The following is a 15,472-nucleotide window of genomic DNA, read 5'->3' as shown; positions in this document are numbered from 1 at the left end:
ACTTCCTCTTTTAGAGGCAGAGATTCTGTCTCTGTGTGTGTGTATGATGCTAGAGGCTGAGGGTTTTATGAGCTGGTACCTCCTGTCTGGCACAAATTTACAGAGAGAATTGTTTCCTGTGGCCCGTGTTACCAATCGAACAATTCAGAGAAACACACGTGCACAAACCCTTAACCTTATAGCACGCAAAATGTAACTTGGAATAAAACAAAATGTCAACAAATGCAACGTACAAGAAGTTGCTTTATAAACATTTAGTGAAAGTCTTGGAAGCTGCAAACCACAAAACCGCCCCTCTCTCTCTCTCTCTCTCTCTCTCTCTCTCTCGCTCTCGCTCTCGCTCTCGCTCTCGCTCTCGCTCTCGCTCTCGCTCTCGCTCTCGCTCTCGCTCTCGCTCTCGCTCTCGCTCTCGCTCTCGCTCTCGCTCTCGCTCTCGCTCTCGCTCTCGCTCTCGCTCTCGCTCTCGCTCTCGCTCTCGCTCTCGCTCTCGCTCTCTCTCTCTCTCTCTCTCTCTCTCTCTCTCTCTCTCTCTCTCTCTCTCTCTCTCTCTCTCTCTCTCTCTCTCTCTCTCTCTCTCTCTCTCTCTCTCTCTCTCTCTCTCTCTCTCTCTCTCTCTCTCGCTCTCTCTCTCTCTCTCTCTCTCTCGCTCTCTCTCGCTCTCTCTCTCTCTCTCTCTCTCGCTCTGTGTGTGTGTGCGTCTAGAACATTGGAGAATTTATACACGACCCTACATCATCATCATCATCATAGGTTGCCGTGATGATACGCAGCTGCTGACCTGTGAGAAAGTCACAAGCGTTCTGTCCTCCGTTCCCTGATCCTCATTAACCTCTCCGGCCACAACTGTGACCCTTCAGGCAAAATGAAAACACAAGCACTGATTGTGGCAAATTTGTCACGCAGGAAGTTTGCAGATCTAAAGCATGAGGTGAAGGTGATGGAGGTGATCCCTGTGCTGTGTCAATGATGGCGGACGACACAAGCTCGGGACACTCGGCGTGGAATGCACGCAGTAAAGATGTTGTAACACATTGTTGGAAACTGAATACGTTGTCTGTATTATAGCTGCGAATATGTGTGCTCGGCTGAGCCCCCCCGCTGCTATGGAACAAGAGAGAGGAAATGCCAGACAACATGACATGGATTATAGATGCTCCATAAATACAGCTTGAAGTATTCTGTCACAATATTTTCACACTTTTGATACCTTGTCTTTTTTAGGAGTGTAAATATATCGCGGCACAATATGTCGCAATGATATGTATTGTAGAGCCATGACAATTTTTTACATTATAACGTCTGTTCTCTCATTTACGGGGTTAAGCCGTCTTAATGCCCGTTTGAATTGTATGTTATAATTCCGTTTTATTTGTAGTGATAGACCTGTCCAAGGTTTAATGAAACTCAAATAAATGCGCATAATTCTATACGTTGCATGTACTAAACAAATTCAGAATTATCGGAAATAAATGAGTTTTTTATTGTAACCCATTATTGTGTTATGAATCGATTGCCGAGTGACGAAATATACATAAATATGTAAAATATTTAGAAATTGTATATAAAAAATCTAATTTGACATGCATATACTGTATATAGGCAGATTTAGACATTGCATAAATCAGTGCATGGAACCAGCATGGAATTGCACTTAGTGCATATGCCAATAAGTTATATAATGTAGTGCATTACTTTACACAGCTATTATATGAATTCCTGACAAAGTTACACAATTCATTTCTGTACATTGCAAAGAATTCTGGTCCACAATCTACCTGGAAAAATCCGTCAGGTTCAAAGCTCCTGTAAAACAGCTGACTGTAAACAAGCGGATATCAACGCAAACACTGCTTGACCGTGATTCAATTCTCTATAATGCGCATCATCTATTGGCTTATTGCTCACGATTGGACACGTCTATATAATTGTCTAATGTAATGAGTGAAACATTTCCTCAGCTGTTATAGAGACTCTACTGGTGGAATGAGAGTTTGTTTGCTGACCTCTGTAAGGGGTCGCTGCTTAAATCTGTCTTGAGGACATGCCAAACGGTGTCCTCAATGAGTTTATGACAGCTGCCCCCACACACACCCAAACGTACAGGATGACCTTGGACTTGGCATGTGTGTGCGCCTGCGTGCGTGTGTGTGTCTGTGATTGTTGGCATGATAAAAGAGAAAGTCATTTTTTTAGTGACACTGTTGAGGTGGGATGTTAAAAAAAACACGTTTATCAACTTTATCAAAACGATGTGTTGTTGAGTGTGTGTGTGTTGGTGAGAGAGAGAGAGAGAGAGAGAGAGAGAGAGAGAGAGAGGGCGTGTGTAAGAGGTTAAGTGAAAGATGGCATGAGAACAACTTGTACCATAATTCTCAGCTGCTGCATACCCCGGTCACTGCATTGCTGCTTGCTCTTTACATCTGAAGCTGTGAAGATGGCTTCACTATAAAATTACTCAAGTATCAAATCTTGCCATAATTCAAAATTTCACAATGACAAGTACGTTTTAGATACCCCCAGTTTCGAAGAAGCTATAATGATCCAATGAAATTACATCATTGTAATCGTATGAATTTATTAACAAAGATTTTAATTTCCAATTAAGTTATAACTATCACCACTCGATATAATTTTATATTAGATAACATCACACAGCTACAATCCCTCCACAGACTTTCTATCTCTGCCAAGAGTTTAAAATACTCAATTGAAAACACAACAGTCAACAGGGAAGTTTTCACATACAAATACACACAATTAAACAATTTAAATTGAACTGCATTCTAAAATATACAAAAGGTGAAGAAAATAAAAAAAGACTTTCTTTCAAATGCCAACTATATTTATAACCAGAACTATCAGGTAATACCATCAACACCCGCTACTGTAATAGATTTCTAAAATGTAAACTTGTTATTTGTAACCAACTCGGTGGTCTAAGTGTTTTGGGAAATTCAGAGCATTTCACGAAAGAATGCATTCCACACATTCTGTTAAGCTGGCGTTTATCAACACACAATCTGTGTGCTTGTGTGACTGCACGCAAACCGTGCGACAGTGAATCTCACGCACATCCTCCCATCACACGTTTACCTTGGTACCACCCTGTGAAACGCAGCACTCACGAAATACTGTTTTCCTGGATGTTAGTGCTTTCTGGTCACACGCGAGGGAGACAGGATGCACGATCTGTGCGGTACCATCACTGGCATTTAATGACATTAGTGGTGTCAGAATGACCCGTCTGGTGTTTTTACAGGGCAGATTTTGACGGCCCCGTAAAACCTTTCCATGTCTATTCAGCATAAACCCTGCACAGCAGATATGACTAATATATTTGAAAGAGAAATAAACACATCATTCGTTGTGTATCATGTTGGAAAACGTAAAAAAAGATTAAATAATTAAATAAAAGAATTAATAATAATAGGAATTTGACTGGTTTTAATGAAAACTTGGTAACACTTCAGTGCAATTGCAAAGTGCAATTCTCACTATTAACTAGTTTCCATTAGCATGCCTATTATTGCCATATTGGCTGTTTATTAGTACTAATAAAGCACAAGAGTATGCATGTCCATACTCTATAACCCTAATTCTACCCAATACCTAAAACTATGTAAAACTACCTTACTAACTATTAATAAGCAATAAATTAACAGTTTATTGGGGGGAAAGGTCGTTGTTAATAGCGAGAATTGCCCCTATACCCCTAAAACTCTTATGGTGTCTACTGGTATGTGATAGATTCTATTGGTGGGGTGTTATGTGGCAAATGATTCCTATTGGAATTATGCCAAAACAGACTACAAAAATAGATTTTGATGTAAAAAGCTAATGGTTCATAATGGTATTATAATGGAAACTATTATCATTTATGTGAGGGTTTCTATTCCCTTCTGAAAAAAACAAAAGAAACCATTTAAGTTATAATGGTTTTACTAGTTTTAAAGGGACTGCATTGGTTTTAATCGGAACTGTAATGGTTCTACTGGTATGTGATGGATTCTATTGGTCGGATGTTAGGAGGTCATGAACCCTGCTGAAAAAAAAACGATAGAAACCCCAAATAATCTATTCCTGACATTCTAAATGTGTCCATTAAAATACCATTTTGAACTTATATCTTTTCCAGTACAACCATTACAACATTCATTTTTGTATTGTGTTTTTGGGCATTGTTCCAATAGGGTTTAACATCCCACCGATAGATCCATCACATACCAGTACAGTTTCCATTAAATCCAGTACAAATCCCTTTAAAACCATTAAAACCGTCATAACTTTTTTAATAGCTAGTATTGCTTTTTTTTCAGCGGGATTTTGTTTAGCAGGGTAAAAACAATAGGAACCATGACAGAAATTCAAATGGTTTCCACTTTTTTACACAATTCCTTGTTTGTTTTGGGCACCCTATTGAATTTATTGGTGTTCTATTGGTTCCCATCTGCCAGAAAACATCCCCGCAATAGAACCCACCAAATACCAACAGACACCATGATAGTTTCCATTAAAACCAATACAATTACCATTAAATTCATTACATTTCTACAGAATTGTAATGGGCGGGTTTCTATTGTTTGTTTTTTCAGCAGGGAAATGTATCATTCATCAAAGTTGTTTTAGATATTTAGCTCCCTTTTTAGAAAATACATCTAAGGCTAAACTGATCATTCAAATAAACTGAGAACTTTGTGAATTCTGTGAAATGTAATGCAAATGCAAAAGCTCACATACAAGGAACTGCTCGTACTTGACGTCGCAAATGGTGAAGCACATTCCACTTATGTGAGAAGCAAAAGAAAGTGATATCACAGAATATATAGATATTACAGCTGTAATCTAGTGAGAGCTTTACATGTTTTTATGACCCTACAGCTGTCAACCCTTGTACAGACACTGTTGTCCTAAACTGTGCTCATCATATAGATTTACTCCCAGGTAGTTTAATATACATCCCATTCAGTGCAGTACTGAGCACTATCAAGACGTTTATGACATCACGGCACATGTTCATTCCTGACAACTCCTTCTACACCGCAACCACCAGCCTCATGATTTCCCACTGTGTCAGATTCCTGTTTAAGGCCGCCACCTTTGGATCTTTAAATCTCCCTCAGGGGCCGACTGCTTCGGGTGTCAGACTTTCATAATCCGTTTCGTGACTGTTCCGTCTTTAAATCCCCCCTAACCCCCGAGGTGACGATCCCTGCTTGTTTCCAGCACCGGTCAGCGTGAGACGGGTTTAAAGATCTGAGGCCGAGCGGAGACCAACAAAGGCAGTCTGAACACACTCAGGCAATCAAAAGTCTAAAATTAGAAATGGGATTCTTGTTTACAGTGGTTGAAACGAAACGTCTCGTAATACTGACCTGCGATTTACAATAGTCTAAAACAAGGCCGAGCAGCATCCTATGGCGACCTTGACATTCCGGTAAAGACATTGACATGAGCCAGCTGGACTGAACAGCGTCACCTGTCAATCAAGACTCAATAACAAAGACTGTCTCATATCGACAGTAGAGCATCATCACCTGTTCGACTTTTTTTTCATGCAAAGAAGATATTTTTGAGAATGTTGCTAATCAAACATCATTGGACCCATTGACTTCCCTTGTACGGACATTTGTCAAAATATCTTCTTTTGTGTTCCACAGATATAAGAGTCGGGTTGTAAATGCCATCAGGTGAACAAACAATGAAAGAAGTTTTATCCAAATTATTGATCTTAATTATAAAAATGATAAATGTAGTCGCTGTAAATAAACCATAAACAAAACATTGTCCAATCTAAACAAGCACCCCGGTGTTACGTATCGTCACTGTTCTCAGACAGACCTATGAATTGTTTACGGAGCACAATGATGTATTCAGGTTTCATTAGCATGAAATGTCTTGGACACATGGCAAACACTTGGATCCCCTTGTGAAAACACGGCACATAAATGAAAGACAGGGTTGGTAAAGCCAAGCGAACAAGCCTGTTGCATCCAAAAGGGAGCCAGCTGTTTTTTTCAAGTCCAAGTCAAAGCAGCACAACATTGATTGACTGTAGATTGGTTTAAAGACGTCAGTTTCAATGACTGCGTCACATGCTCATTGTGTTGTTCTGAAAAAATATATTATATCGTTTCGGCTGACTTAATAAAGATTTTACGTTACGCTTGTATAAGAACGTCTGCGCTTCAACTGTCTTCAATTACGACTGCGCTTAAAGCCATTGATTCACACACACCGCTTAACAGAAGGTCACGTCTGCTTATTTTCCTGTTTCGTTTACTTGATATTTTAGTGTACTTTCTACTATTCATATTTACCACATGGTTTATTGGATCCGCAGAATCACGACTGAAAAGCTAAAAGTCGATGGCATGACAAACAAGCAGACTGAAGACCTCACAAACTGAACAGAGGGTTTGAGGTGGTCCCGATCCCGGCAACTGATAGCGTTTCCTATTCATTTTGTACATCCTCTGTACGTTCTGTGCATTACATTTATATGTAATATAACATATATCTTTCCAAAAGGACGGTCATTTTCTGCTTCGCTCTGGTCTGGAATGAACGAGCGACCGTCTCTTGCCGTGTCACGTGGAATAATAAAAAACTGATGATAGACAGTTTGCAGTAGCAGAATCTTTGGAGGAGAAGCCAAGCTAATGGGGTCATCTGATATGAGCTAAACGCTGATGGAGGTCTGGTCCTCAAGGAACGGGGAGCGACCTGGCCAGCGGGATAGGAGGGGGCAGGTGTGAAGAGAATGGGGTATAGCAATGTCCAGCGCGACCAGCTGGGTTTACAAAAAATAACATATGTTCAATAATATTAACAATAAATAATAATACACAAATATATCATATATTTCTCAATATAGACACATTTTCAAGAGGTTAACAACACTGTTCAAGCAGCACATTTTCTACATTAATTTAACTAGGTAAATATAATTTAACTATGTATGTTTATTGCCTGTTTTCCAAAAGCACCGTCTCAGACTTCAAACAAATAAAAGTTGTAACAATTAATTTGATTATAAACAAGCCTTGAAGCCTTTGATAGACTAGAAATATCTTGAAATACGTGTCCAATAAACAGTCAGAATATATCTTAGACAGACAACAGCTGACAATCTGTTTGCATAGCAGAGTTACTAAATATACAGGACAATTATTCTACCAGACAAGAGCGGATCATTTTCTGTTTTCCTTCTCCTCTGTTAACAGATTATTAAAGTCTTGATCTCATCTCATCTGATGTCCACAGAGTGAAACAGATTACTGTAACTCACCTTTCATGAGGTCAAACCACCTCAGTACACATAAACAAGCTTCACGAAACACCGGCTGCCATTTTGTTTAATGTTATAATGCATGCATCTAAACTCTTAAAGGGACAGTTCACCCAAATCTGAAAATTCTGTCATCATTTACTCACCCCTTTTGTCATTTCAAACCTAGATGCCTTTCTTCCTTCGGCAGAACAAAGATATCTTGAAAAATGTTGTTAACCAGCAGCCGTTCACTTGCATTGGTTTTGTGTCCATACAATAGAAGTGAACGGGTACCACCGTTGTTCGGTTACCAACTTTCTTTAAAACATTGTCTTTTGTGTTCTGCGGACGAGAGAAAGTCACACAGTTTTGGTTCAGTTCAAGATTTTCATTTTTCACCTTTAAAATAAAGGTTGCCAATTTATCGACTTAAGATCTAAACCAAAAGTCTGTAGACTTGCAAGCGGGTTGCAAATACTCGACATCAAAGTTTTCTTCCATATTTTGATTCTGTGGGATTGTTTGTATTTTCACCTGCAAGTAAAGGCCATTACAAGTCATTATGGTGTCATTTAAGCCCCTTTAGGAGGATCAACAGAGCAGCAGCAGGGTTTGATCAAAGTATCTGTTTATTGAAGCCAGTCATCGCTATTAAAACACATTTAAATGGAGTTTGGGCTGAAAGAAATGCTGTTTTCATTATACACCCCCCACTGCACGTGCTTACGGCGTTTCTTTCTCATTAGCTCACTATTGTTAAGGAACTATTTGTATTCTGTCTCAATTTCGTTAAAGACCGATTTATACACAAATTGTTAAATAATATTAAACAAATTCAGAGGTCACAGAGTGCAAACTTTACCATCTCACTCCTTTCACAGTATTCAGTGGTTCTGTTTGGGCTACTGAACTTCGCATACTTGTGTCTGTTGTGTTTAATGTACGGCAAAATACGACCCGCTCACAGGACAAAACCTTTCACTGTAAACTCGAAGCGAACTCTGTTTTATTGATGTAACAAAATAAAGTAAACTGCTCACAGCATCTTCTCAAAACAAAACAAAACGCGCATCATCCTCCAAGACACAAGGTTGAAATACACATGGAAACAAAAACATATTTTGTACATTAAACAGGTAGAGCGGTTCTCTGATCACGTCAAACACAATCGTCTATGGAAACGGGCAGAAGCGTTGCAGAGCACGACTATTACAACACACATCTGGATTCGAGAAGTGCGTCACCAGAACAGATATTTCTGATGGGAACTTTCATCAAGCCCATAAGTAATCCACCGCTTTTCATCTGTTTAAACAACTGATAATCTTCAATAATTCAAGTTCAGCATCGCATAGTGTTACATGTGGATTACATGTATTATTAAACATGTTCTTCATTTCCACTTCAGATTCATCTTTTTTAATCCAACAATATCTGAAGAGTTTGTTTGAGTTTGTTTTATATTAAGCTATCACGTTTTTTTATTGTGTTAGTTTACTGTATTCTTTGAGATATTATTGATATGTATTAATCGGAATGCACAATAAAAAAGGCGTTATCTCATTTTGGGACCAAACTCTTCATATCCAAATGTGGTAACATCTCACTTTAAAAACACGAAATATGCGTGAATGCCCATGCAAAATTCAATGCCACAATGCATTGTATTGTGAACTGTTGGCAGAGCGTTGCTTTGAGGTTGCTCGGACGTAACTTATGTTTTAAAGTCACACCTGACTTATCGTTTCCCTTTCTCTTTCTTCACACGCTCTCCTTTTAAAGGCCATGAAAAGAAAACCACACACATATGCACACAAACACATTGAGAAGAAAGACAAGCACTAACGTTTTTTAAGCAGGTGCCGAACGAAGTTCTAAGAGTGTATGATTTAAAACGGTAGACTCAGGACAAGACACGTCCCTTGACCGCGGTTAGTGAACGACCGAACGGATAGATTTGTAATTTTAGAAGGCTCAAAAGCGCTGAGGGAAAAATCTGAGTTCTCTTACACTTTAAAGTACCAAAAGAGCACAAGTGGTTTGAATGATTTCAGGAACGAAAGGAAGAAAGTGTGACTGCCTGTAGACCGTGTCTAAATCGATCGTCTGTGTTTATCTTTCGATCATTCGTAAACTCCAGGCTTCAATTCAGTAGAATCGCTAGATTTAAAAAATATGGCATTTATTTGTTTAAATAAGTTCCATTAATGTTACTGTTACATTGGGTTGGATGTACCCTGTGACCAATACAATAACATTTTAAAAGCTTAATCTTGTTTCTGGTCCACTGTAAACATTTGCAAACATTTAAGCGAATGATAATTATTTGAATAATTTTTATAACAAATGTGAATACTCACAAAATGCTTGGTGTCTTACCATGCCAAATTTATATAAACTATACATATACTCATATGTATAGGACAATCTCTGTATAAACGCAAGTATTTAAGTAAGTCCTATATGTTTGATTCCATTTTGACTAAGATTAAAATTTATTTAATATTCACATGGTTCAAACCAAAAAAACTCAAGTTCAGTGTTGTCGCTAAGCTTCTACACAAACAACGCTAGTGGTTTCTGCACATTATCGTATACGGGCACGGATCTGAGTCTTTGGGTCTGGTTCAAGGTGGGAAACAGACTTCAAGAGTCCATTGTGTTAAGGTGGTAAGCCCCTCAAAGCAAATGATGCACACAAGCGTAAAGTGTTAACCGTTTGGCAGTCTCTCACTCGTTAAATTTAATAGCAACTTTCCATGTCACCTGTAACTCTCAATAGCAAAACTTAACACAATATAATCACTTCCATACCCTCGCCAATGCCTCCCTTTCCCACTTCCCAGCAACACCTTGGCACTGGAATTTTGTGACCTACAGTAAGAGCGCCGTGTCAGACTTCACATGAAGAGAACGGCACTCTGGTACGCAGACTTAACTTCACTCGCACACAAATCTGCTCAAATTAAATGTCCAACCTTATTTTTTTACCATTGTGTAATAGTGTAAAGTGTGATGGAGATATGCTACACTATAATATTCTGCCTGGGCTCTAGATTGTGAAATGTGTGCAATGGACAAAAACTGGTCCTCAACTTTTCAGCACTGTCTAATGTTAAAGAAATAGCTCACCAAAAATGAAAATCCTTTCATCGTGTCGTGCCACATATGTTTGACTTTCTCGTGCAAAAACCCCCAAAAGAAGTTTTTGAAAAACGTTGGTAACCAAACAACTCTTGACTTCCACTCTATGGACACAAAACCACTGAGACGTTTCTCAAAATGTCTTCTTTTGTGTTCCACAGAATAAAGACTCGCATACAGGTTTTAATCGACATCAGGGGTGAATAAATGAGGACATATTTTTATTTACTGTCATTTGAAAATGAAAAAGCGAATTATTTTTGGACCCACTGTTTGTCTTTGATGGGTCAGCTATATAAATCTCTGGGTGATAACATTTGAATACAGTTCCTTTAAGAGAGCTGTTCAAAATTGACTTTCAATGTTGTCTTTGTCGGGTCCTAAAATGAGAAAGGGATGGGACACACTTTAATAAATTCAGCCGATTATCAGCCTTGAACTCAAGAGACAGTTAAGGGCATCGGGCACAGAGAGGGTTAGCAGACATTTCTATTTTGGTTAATAGTGTGAGCTGTTTCAGATGCCAAACGGCAAAAGTCTTCTGAACCAAAGACAAATAATACATCATAAATGCATAAATGCAAGAGCTCTGTTGGAATAAAATCCATTCTGAGTGCCTTTGCTGAAACTTTTCTAAAAACCATAAAACCCAAGTACACCACCAACCCACAGTGACCTGAGAAATGTTTTATAAGCATTCGGGGTTTGTACGGTTGAGATATTCTAACAGGCCCACACACCCCTCCTCAGCTCGACCGAGAGTTGTTTATTTTTCAGAGGGATACATTCACAGAGTGTGATTTTACAAAGCTAACTTTAATAAGATGCCTGATGAGAGACAAGTGGAGGTAAATGTTGAGGCAGGCTGAGGAGTTTTAGTCTGGATAGGGAGGGTCGTCGAACCACCCATACAGAGCTAAAGACTGCGGTGAAAGTCATTACCTCCTCTTGACCTGCAAGCCAAAACATCGGCGTCTAGCAGCGGTGTGTCGAACACACTCCAGTGCATTCTGGGAAAAATGTTTTTGGGAATAAAAGCATTTGCCAAATGCACGAATGTAAATGCAGGATAATAAAGTTCAACTAAAGAGCCAAAGCAAGCAGATGCCCATGTGGACAGGTAACGTGAGCAACGATTTTGGCACCGTATTGGTTCACCGCTAGTTACCCGACGTCAACACAGGGTTGTACGTGCTTTATTTAGCGGTTCTTGACCGGATTGTGCATGTGCATACAAAATGGCATTCCATCGGACAAGACGGTGCATGTGTGTGCGTAAGAAAGGCGAAAGGGGTCATACTCGAATCCTCGTCGCATGTCCCATCTCTTTCACATGGCCATGGGCGGCGGATCTAATTGCACCACTTCCTAGTGAGATATCACACATATGCACATGCATGCACGCCGGGATATTTTAAGCCGGACCTTTTGGAGGGATGAAAGTAAATACAGTGCTGAGTCCATCATATCCTGATGCCACACCCAAAAGCGGCTCTGATTTCCAGCTCCTTCTAAAAACTTATCCAGATAAGCCCTCACTACACCTTCTTCCAACGTGGAAGAGCTATTATTCGCTATTCAATGTTAATACTATAATCTCTAGTAGGTGTAGAAGGGGAAACAATACGAAACTGTATCTTGATGTTGTTTCAAATGAGATAAGCCCATAGATTATCGATCACCTTCAGCTGTTGCTTTTATGTGCCAATAGAAAACCAGTCGAAATATGCAGTTTTGCCTGCAGATATCTGGTTTGCTTGCAGCTTTGGAGACGTTTGTTGGAGCCGATAGCCTCGTGGGCAGTGCTCTGAGTCTGACACATGGCGCAAGTGTGCCTCCGGCGACCCGAGTCTGAATCCCGGCTTAAAGGTCTTGTGCCGATCCCGCACCCCTCACTCCACCCTACAATTCCCTGTCCACAAACTCTACTGTCCTGTGAAATAAAGGCATAAAAAAGCCCCAAAATATAAACAAAAGAAACGTTGGAGACGTTTACACGACACTGTTTTAAACAAAACATTTGATATGCATGTAAAATATTAATTTATGTTTTGGATGTTCGTTTACATAACAACAACATTTTCGGGGCATGAAAACAAACACATGTTTTGGTTAAGTTTGGACAAACTTAACTTGAAAAGGCAAGTTTATAAAACAACAACGTTATCGACTGAAACCTCGAAAAACTGGAATTTTGTGAAAATTATGTTGTTATGTGCATGCATTAAACGTTTCGTCATAGACATGGACAGTACAGACATGCACGAATACTTGAGGAACATTTTCCAACGTTGTCGTCGGTACGCAATAACATCAGTTTCTAATAAATGATTGTAGTTACAAAATTCAGCATTTCTTTCAATTCAGAAGTTGAGCAGTAAACAGGACGAGAAGAATCCCGGTTCGACTCAATCACTCCAAAACACACACCACACTTCCTGAATAGACCTGAGAAAGACCATAAATCTTTAGGGTGATGAATCAAGGAGAGGAATTTGTTCCTGACCCTCTCCATCTTTTTAAAGGACTAAACAAGCAGAAGGATCACGCTGCAACTTTAACTTTGTTAAAGTTGCAGCGTGATGTCAAACACGGCCTCGGTGAAGCTCTGTGATTGGTGAAAATAGGTGCTAACAGATAGGGGACTCGTATGGCGTGCAAGGACACCCCGCTCAGTCAACGGGTAATTAGGACGACTTCACTCCGCTGGGAAGTGAATAGAGGAAAGAGAAATAAAAGGAAACTTGTGTTTTCAGAGAAAGCAAGAAAAATCATGACATGATAGTAAGGCAGAGACCTCCTACAGCGGTGGGTTCTTTTCTAATGTTCGTCAGCAAGTGTTTGTCCAAACAATGGAAAACATGGATAATAGACTATTTAGTTCACCCCAAAAAAATCGATTTCATAATTTGCTCGTGTCGTTGAAAACCTGTAGGACTTTCTTTCATCTGCAGAACACAAAAGAAGATGTTTTGAGGAATCTTGGTAACCAGACAACATCGGTCCCCATTGTACGAACATTTCTCAGAAAATCTGGCTTTGTGTTTCACAGGAAAAAAGAGTCATGAATGAAACGACATGAATGATGTCAGCAAGTTTATTTTTTGGTGAACTATGCCCTTAACATGCCCTCTCATCAGTGTAATTCCAAGGATATCATGTAGAGGGCAGCAATCTATCCAAAAAGGTAAGACCTTTGAACCGAAGTCAGTTGTGTAGACAGAAATACCTCTTCCTCTGATCCTGTCTGCCAGGAGCGCTCAACACGCTTCAGGTTTCAGGTGGCAACCGTAGCTTCTAAAATGAAAGGGTCTCACCTTACCCGTCGGTGCCTCTGTCGAGCCTTCTGCTGCACTACCCACACAAACAAACAGAAATACACACTCACACGGACGCATGCTTGGGGCCCCAACACACACACACACGCACGCAGAACCTATAAACAGATGCTGATGAAGTCCCTCTTGTCCATTGACATCCATCTCTCGGTTCAGATGTTAACCCACATGATTTTATAGAAAAGGGGGATTTTATTAGCTGTGAGGCTCGTGTAAAGAATAAGGAGACAGAGAAAGAATGATGGAGAGTGAGACAGACAGCAGTTCCCACCACTATCAACCTTACACAACTTGAGTACACAAACAGCCCAATAAAAGCTCATCACAAGCACCAACTCATTATGCAATAAAAAAACGTTGTGTAATGATTGCAAAAATACTGTTTCTACTGCTATAAGTTTGTTTCAACTGACTGCTTATCCCCAACAGAATAGTCAAAGCCCCCACAATTCTCCACTGTTAAGATATTGATCTGTCCTCCTCTCATCCACATCACAATTACAGTTTACAAACACGGCTGTGACTAATTTATCACAGTTTCTTTCAAGTTCTGCCCCATAGGCATGTTGTTTAGAGATGTCCTGGTGTTTTGGAGCACAACAGCTCAGCATGCGACTGTCAGGTTCAGATGGACATACCTGGAGGACAGTTGCAGTCTTGTGTCACGTCTCTGGCCACACGCAATTTCGGCACGGCTTCATTCAGCCTCTGTCACGAGAAACACAAAACACATGTTCGCACTGTGATTTCAGCCACAAAACGTAAATAAACAAAGAACACACACAAAACTTGTTACTCTTAAAACATTGATCTTGATTGTTTTAGATTAGCATGTTCCATTCTTCTCAATTTTAAATATTTATAAATGTATTTTCTAAATATTTGACTTTTGATTTCAATACGTTTGGACATTCACATTTTTTTATTTAGATTTGAATGATTTTAATTGAATTCTTTTCATTTCAAATATGAATTTTTATATTTTCACACGAGTTCACACTTATGAGATGAGTAACATAATATGAAAGGAACAATCTTGCTGGATTTGTCAAGTGAATTCAGATTTATTGGGACACTTTCATATTCATCACTATGTCAAAAACGTGTCACAATCAACCTGAATTAAGTTTATTTTAATTTTTTTGTCTACTGATCACCCCTGTCCCATAACACACCTGCTGTTGTACAGTATGCACAATTATAAATAAACCTAGATCGATGTTTTTATTTTGCTTAACATTTTTATTAAACATTCAACGTCACTTATCAAGCCCAAAACCAGATTTTTTCTTGACACAGTTATTAGTTTGCCATCATTACGCCTACTTAACTACATTATCAATAATCAAAGTAATTGTGTTTTCATCAAAGCCAGCCTTAAAATGTTCAATCAAGTTTTCACAAATTCAATTCAATTGTATTTATATAACAATGTAACACAATGTAACAATGTGCAATGTTCCAAAACAGCTTTTATTAAGAGAAATTATTAAGCATATTTCCCAATTAACTAAATACTTGGCTGAAAAGATGTGTCTTTAATCTAGATTTAAATTGTGTCTCTGATCCTCGAACAGTGTCGGGAAGGCTATTCCAGAGTTTAGGTGCAAAGCAGAAACTGCAAAACAAAATCAGAATACAGAATAAAAACCAGAATAAAATGCGCTTGCCTCTTGTAAGAGAGTTTCAAAGGAGCTCCGCAGATCCCGGCTGACAGATG

Source organism: Barbatula barbatula (genome assembly GCF_947034865.1).
Source record: "Barbatula barbatula genome assembly, chromosome: 18".
Classification (NCBI taxonomy): domain Eukaryota; kingdom Metazoa; phylum Chordata; class Actinopteri; order Cypriniformes; family Nemacheilidae; genus Barbatula; species Barbatula barbatula.
The sequence above is the reverse complement of the archived record's forward strand: the minus strand, read 5'-3'. Positions refer to the sequence as shown.